Source organism: Varroa jacobsoni, unplaced genomic scaffold (assembly GCF_002532875.2).
Source record: "Varroa jacobsoni isolate VJ856 unplaced genomic scaffold, vjacob_1.0 scaffold_101, whole genome shotgun sequence".
In the NCBI taxonomy this organism is placed as follows: Eukaryota; Metazoa; Arthropoda; class Arachnida; order Mesostigmata; family Varroidae; genus Varroa; species Varroa jacobsoni.
In genome coordinates, this window is record NW_019213003.1 from 242,006 (window position 1) to 249,644 (window position 7,639).

The 7,639-nt window shown below is 39.0% G+C and overlaps 1 long non-coding RNA gene across 1 annotated transcript; it reads right to left on the reverse strand.

Moving 5' to 3' along the window:
* Positions 1-5,227: 5,227 nt before the first annotated feature.
* On the reverse strand, positions 5,228-7,447 carry LOC111265128 (uncharacterized). The gene is made up of 3 exons (XR_002683281.2): positions 7,148-7,447; positions 6,809-6,980; positions 5,228-6,299 (listed from the first exon to the last, which is right to left on the reverse strand). It is a non-coding gene; the product is annotated as an uncharacterized LOC111265128 (long non-coding RNA).
* Between the last annotated feature and the right edge of the window lie 192 nt (positions 7,448-7,639).

Below are 7,639 nucleotides of genomic sequence, written 5' to 3' on the forward strand. Positions count from 1 at the left end.
AGACGCCTTTCTATAGTTTTTGGCGCCACTGAGAGGAGGGTTGGGAAAGCGACTACACGGACTGGTACTAAGGAAATGTGCGCCGAATTAGCGCTCGATTCTATTCATACGTCATAGCCATGGGTTACTCAAGCGCGCTAGCTTAGAATGATATTTTTGTCAATGAAACATTTTCTATCAGTGTATCACATAGAAATCAAGCACGATTCCTCCATGAATCCTGTAAAAAGATGTTTCATAAATAGCTAGCCTAGAGAATGCGCGTAAAAACAGTTATACAAAAAAACCAAAAGTTTATTTGTCTCGTATTTGCCAAACCACATAAGTTCCAATGAAGAATTTTAAGATTCACGTTTACCTTTATGAATAGTTCGAGTTGAGACTCATTGAGCCTTTAGTAAGAACGGGGAGGCGTCCGTGATATCACTATAGTGGTGGCGGGAGAATAAGAAGCCAACGATCTTCAAACGGACTTGCCCAATCAGGCCCGATCTACTGAAATGATAATACTCGTAGAAGGATACTAAAATCGTATGCAATGTAATATTATAATTTATTTGATTAGCAACAGAATTTAAGTAAACATTTAAGATTGTTATTGAAGCGTATTAATATTTTTTTCGACGAACTCATTTGCAGGTTTTGCGTCAAGCCTAGTTGGCAATTGATTTAACAAAGCTGATTCGGTAAAGTCACCCATACTCACACATAAATTATAGTTCTAATACCCCCTGCTGTGGCCCGCATCCTAACCCACTTCCCCGGGGATTGCGTTTTCTTTTTCGTCGCTCTGTTTCTCACTGATCGGTTTTATTATAAATTACCCCTAGACCATATGTATTCGGAGTAAGGTGGCACGATAGCGTGCGACGTAGAGACAACGTTTACAAACGATATCAGTGCGCCAACGGTTGTTACGTCGCAGTTATCGTGCTCCAGTTGTTTCGACAGTTATCCCATTGCTTCATAAGCCCATTTTTTATTATAATCCAGGTAGTCTATTTTTTCATGTTGCCTTAATGCAGATTTCATCAGCCTGTTCTGATATGAATGAATTTGGTCCGTGTGACGCTTCGTCTATTGCTTTGTCTTAGTGAATCAATGCATTATTTACGCAAATGCCTTTCTACTCTGTTCCCATGGTTAGTTGCATCCAGTGTAACCCAGAGCGCCACTACAATACCTTGTTGGCCCCGGTTTCCTGTTGGAATGCTCCCTACTGTTTATTGCAATTAGCTATTTTTCAGTCTCAATTGCCCCGTTCTCTCATTGCAATTAATTGATTACCGCGCAGCATGTACCCGACTAGCTAAAGTAATAACTGACCTTGACTTTTAAACTGAAGTAGCATACAAACGTTTGGCTTCGGCCTGTCATCAACATTTTATTCGACCCAAATTCTGGTATGGCTGGAGACCTGTTGGCTTGGAATCATTCCGTTGTTTTGCCAAGCTGTGATCAACTTTGGCGGATATCGAAAAATGGCATTCTAAATTTCTTGCAAGCAGAAAGTACTGCACGGAAGTATGACCACTGCCAAAAATAGGTATTCAATTTTTTGGCAAATTAACGGCGCAAGACAGCTAATAACAGAACTATACTGGCACACAAAATCAGATCAAAGGACCGACCCGGCATAAAACATTTCAAGAGAAACTCTACAGATACAGGGTTGCAATTACATAACTAACGGAAAACCACGATAAATCTCAACCACAAGTCAGTATTCATTGAAATACTTGCAGATTTTATACAGGTTTATAGCATTTGTCAGATAAATGTCGTTAGATATTTGTATATTCGCTCAAATCAATCCATCCGGTGCTTAAGCACTCACGTTATTTCAGTTACGTTTACATTCAATTCAAGTAGTCCACCTATTTCAAATCCATGTAAAAACAAGAACTCGTCGTCCAGTTTGTTGGAGCAAGGACGTTTTTATGCTAAATGAGCGCAACCTTGCCATGATCCATGCATACTTAACTACTTACCTTGATAGCAAGTGTTCCGAGTAATTTTAGTAAGATCTTAGTTCATTCTCCATTGCAACCGCATGCGCCATTTGGCTGTAGATCTTAGAGCGGCACGAGACAGCGCCTGTTCTATGATTATGATAGTCATGTTTAAAGCTGCTGGCATGTTTGAATTTCCCATGAATTGCACAAAAATCAGAATGCTGCTGCTTACCGTTTCAAAGCAGAACAATACAAGTGCCTAGGGAGATGTTGAGAGGTATTGCGTTTTCTGTCATTAGTAAAACTACCAGTGTTCAGACTGCTATGATGGGGCCATTTACAGTCCAGTCTGCAAAGTCTTCTTCATTTGTTTTGAATAAAATTTTTTCATTTGAATGAAAATATTGAATTTGACGGATACAAACAAGAAGGGCCAACAACGCTTGAAATTGGCTCAGTGATCCTCGCTAACTTGAAAACGAATTCAGTTAATATCAGTGGTTTTTGCACTTATAAAAATATCTTTTTCAGAGTAACTTTAGCCAGATAGGAAGTAGTACCAAAACTGTGTACAACAGACCAAACAATCACAAAAATTTACTCAGTCGGCGATACTTCTACCAGAGAAGTATCCTTAGTTTAATCCACTAGGCCAACTTTTTTAGTTCAGCATTTCTTTACCAGGCTAAATAGAAGTCAAGACGTGAAAACTAGCTTCGACAGAGTTCTGTTATCAAGATGGCCTCGGTAAACTCTGCTATGGCTAATCGCTCGAATATAATTCTCTTTGCTCTTAATATCCTGGAAGTTCTAAGATGATATCACCGAATTAATACTGTTCACGTCGGGCGACGAATCGTACCATACGCGTACCAAATGTGCTTAGGGTGACAATGTAAATTTCAAACCTGAAAATAATCCCCGGGCCTCGCCTGCAACTTGCAAGTCACGGCCGTTCGCTTGCAGCGTTCATAGCAGAATGCCACTGGCGTCAACCACTCCTAATAAGGGCTGCGCTTGTAAACCAAACGGCTTACAGGTGAGCAAGTCGATCCGACAATTATGTGGTGATCGAGATATCAGCAAACTCTCTGTCTGAGGTGATCTTTGTTTCTGCCACCAAGGAGAAGACGAACCCGACATTTGACCTGTAATGGAATCAATGGCCGGGAGCTGTTAGACTCATAATTAATCGAAGGTGATAATGAGGTGCGATAAACAAATGGCAAAGAATTTTTACCCATCATTGTTTACTGCAAGTTTCCTTGTCATAAGTGACTAAAACCCTACCTGCTTTGGTAAAATAAGTCACTGCAGATTAACATCTTGGTTATTGGCATATGGTACAATTTCTGGTGTTTTAGTAGGAGGGTCCTACCTAAGATGCACATAGGATTCAACAATCTAAAAATTATTCCTGGGAAGGAATAATCCAATGTTCAAACGTTTATGTCAGAGTTAAGTGAAATGTTGTTTCTTACCACTTTTCAATAGTATAAAAAAAACTGCATATATAGACTGCCTGGCAGGCTTCTTTACACTAATTGCAATGAATAGCAGAGGCTACGGGATTATGCTCCAAACGGGATGCTGTTAGATTCGAGAGCCCTGTCTTGTGTCTTTTATGATTCGGTCATGTGGCTGTTTTTCTTGGGTTTTGTCCAACAGTGATGCTCTGTCGTGGAGTTGAGCGAATAAGGCTAGCTTCGTTTTAGTGGCAATGTGTCGTATAAACTTGTTGAATAAAACGGCGTCGAAGCCTGAGAACGTTGAGTTTTTTTTGTGGCAACTGGTTGTCTCGGCCAGCTAAATAAAAGTGTAATATATAATCTATTCCTCTATTTAAAAGTGACACGGTAGAAAACGACAAGAGATGGTAGTTATATAACAGAACATGGTTTGATTCTATTTTGTGTAACTTCTCGGTTCGATGTCTTTTCGTTAAGTGACCTTGTACAGAGCCATGGAACATTTATATTTCAACCCATGGACAACTAAGAGAACACTAGCCGTCTGATTTTTACATACACTAGTTGCGTGACAGACAGATATCAGCAGCGACAGCTCATACATTATATTAACTACGTGACTTTAATTGACATATTGACCGTGATCTCTAAATGCGAGATTTAGTGGAGCCGGTCAAAAGCCGACTTTGGTACTTTCACAAAAGCCGTCTTCGGTATTACATGCATTATGGACACATGCGTATACTCTGTCACTTCTGTTGTTACAATCATTGCTATGTAGGTTTCTACGATCACTAGCGGCCAGACTCTTAAAAAGCCTCGACACAACGTCAAACAGCAGTGATCCAATGGTGCTTCTATTCGTTCCCACCAGTAACAATATCAGTCCAAAAATAACAATGAAATTCACAATAGCCTTTGTTTGTCTTTCCTTTTTCTGATTGGAAAGCAGAAATGATGGAGGTTGATAATTCAAGACCCAAGTTGCAGTCCATCCATTAAATGCAGCTTGTTATTCATTGACTGTGAGACAATCCGTTTGTATATTCAACATGTTCGTTTCATACCATATAAAGTGTTATACGCTCTGCCAAACGACAAATATAATGAACGCAAACAGCGAGCAATCGTCGGCATATTCTTATCATTATTATATTCTATTACATACAGTGGAACAGATTGTTGACCCGATAGAATCTTAGAATTAATTAGTCTACTTTTGACGTGGGTCAACTAATCCATAACTGGGTGTTTTACTTGTAAGCTGCAGGCGTCTGCTTATAAAACAACTACAGTTTGACTTGGCTATTGAATACGTACTTACACATTTTACTTATAGACTGTGAATTCGATACGCATATGTGTGTGTGTCTGTGTAATTGTGCTGGAATATTTTCTTAGCTAAAGGGTCAGTTATCTGAGGGCTTGGGTCACGATAAGTCTTATTATATAATTGAATATTCGGGTGTGCTCGATCACAACCTGGCGCTTGCCTGTTTGCTCGTAAGTTCACACATTGGCAAATAAATCATTTAAAACAAATGCGGGAAGACTAGCGTGCAGTAAAGTTAGGTTAATGTGCAATTGTCAACAATCCTCCCGTTTTCCACCTAAGCTATACGGTTTCTTGAACGTTAAATTAAACGTTAGATCCTTTTCGAACATGCTCTAATCAAAATTCATACTAAAGGATTCATAATCCGGTCTAATCAGTAGCTACTGTATCCGTAAGGTAAACTTTTTTATGCATGGAAGTATTTTTGGCTTACACGGTATTTCCATAATCTGTTGTAAGTCGATTAGCGTCTGGTTAAATCGTAAAAGAGGTAATAAATACAGAAACCATAAAAGATGAAAATGATGGCTTAATTTTTATTTTGGTTGTTTTCGTTACTCATGAGAACAGTTTATGAACGTGTCGAATGGCCGGTTGTTGTGAATTCTACGGTATCACATTGGTGTTTTTATGATCCGCTGCTGACTAACATGTTTATGCGCAGCAATCAAGAACAAAGTGACAGCAAACAAAATTTAAGGAAAACGTCTAACGTCTCGTCTCTTCGACTCTGATGGTCTGAAATGGAGATACTGAGTTAATGAGCTTACTATAGAGATAGTAAACCGAAACGTATTTTACTGTTGATTTGCTCTGAACACCACAAAATCGTCCAATCAAGCAAGGTTGTTGTGACCTGTTTAAAAGTTCGTTCGCGCAGCCCGATTTACTACATCGTGATACCTCATTATCAACTCGCCAATAAATGAATTAACTGAAAGGTCAGCAGCTATGGCAAGTACAAATGCGCCAGCGTTCTCAGTCAACCAGGGTACCAACGAGGGCCATTAAAAGAATTTATGCCCCCTGTACTACTGCTGAGTAATTCCGGAACGGCGATTTTATAAGTGACACAGATGTGGTATAACTTTAAAAATTAAAGCAATTAGATTACCTGTTTAAAACAACTTTTCGTTTCGATTCAATTGGCCCAAAAAAACATGAGAATACACAGTGTATTAACCTTCTCTGTGTTGAAGATATGAACTTCGATATTTTAGCGAGGCCGTCATAACGCACATGATATATGTAAAGTTCTTTTAAATCATCGGAAATTTGACGAACACCATGAAGTTTGTTGTAGAAGCTTTTGAGTATGGTTCGTTCGAAGCTTGGGAAGTGAATGATTCATTTTCGAATCAGAGGTCAAGATCGAGCTTAGCGGTAAAGTACGTCACGGAAATATGATAAAGTTGAGTTTTCGTAAATTTCTTATATATTCACGTCTTAGTTGCGATTTCAGTTAGGGTCTTCTCTTTCTTCATAGCGGGTATTGTAAGGCGCGGGCCTAAATAACAGAGAAGTACGGACGAAAACGATCTGCAAAAAATCTTAGTTAGTCACTGATGTGTTCGAGTATTTTATTGTGGTGAAAGATAGGTCTAGTTTGGAGACTTCAGAGTTCTAGCTTCTTGCGTTGGACACATTTGCACAATATTTTCGAAATTATTTAAAACTTTTGGATTGAATGGTCAGTGAGAAATGGTAGTCAAGTCATACAATAAAATTAACGGGCAACTTCAAAGCTACCATTGTGTGAACTACGTAGAACATTTAATTATCCACCTGAATCATGACATGCCGCTGTAAAATTATTATTACCGCACTAGTTATCCAAAGAGGAAGATAATATATAATCTAGAAGCATCCTAAAAAAGGCGTATGGTCTAGGCCTTTTAGATGGAATAGCGAAGCCGCAAAAACGGCTTCCTTTAAGCTTTAAAGTCAGTATTCATGTCTTCAGCGCTTCATTTATTTCCGGCGTCTAAAGTGAGGCCCTAGAGCTATATCAGCCGACTAAAATCGGATCAGAAGAGATTACTACTTACTGTATTTCGCAGCCCTTTACTATTCGCTTGCGAAAAGTCACAAGACGATTGGCATTAAGTACTCAGCATTCTTCCAGTTTTTTCCGCATTGTCATTTACTGCACTTCGAAAACGTGACCTTCGGGACGACACGGCACATGTATGAGAACGCATCTCCGTTTATCCGACCCAGCTGCTCAAATTGCAGTACGGGATTAAAGTATGACATATAATTAAAAGCGTTATTGACATTACGGAACGTTGTGGGATAATCGTGCAGTCTGCACGATTAGCCCTTGAAGCTGTTGGTTTGAGAGGATTGCTACTAGATAGAGTTTCTAGGCTTGTAAACAGACTTACTCATTTTTCTCTATGTGGTTTTGCCTGCCTTGCAAATGTAAGGCTCCCATTAATTGATTCACTACTCGTTCATGCCTTGAAAATAAACGGGAAGAATGAACAGTTATATTGCAATGATAAGCAATACATGATTTGTCTGTCATCACAGTCACAATCGGACAAGATAGGTATACGTCATGAAGATCTCTACGTTCAGTGTTGAGCCCATACAGCGTTTCCACTGTAAGTCTAATTAACGCATTACTCAATAGAATGTATTTAGCAGGACGCCGTATGGTGTTTCTACCACATGCAAGTGATCCTTCTGGGTTCTGCTGAGTCTTCAACTAACTATAATTAAAAATAACAGAGAGCAGGAGAGAGAGAGGGTACAGCTTCACTTAATATTACCATTCGCATACGCACAATGTTAGTAATTTAATGTAATTTTGAAACCTCTTCTTTATTTCACTAAGATAGCTAACTATACAGGCTCACATAAAAGTTATATAA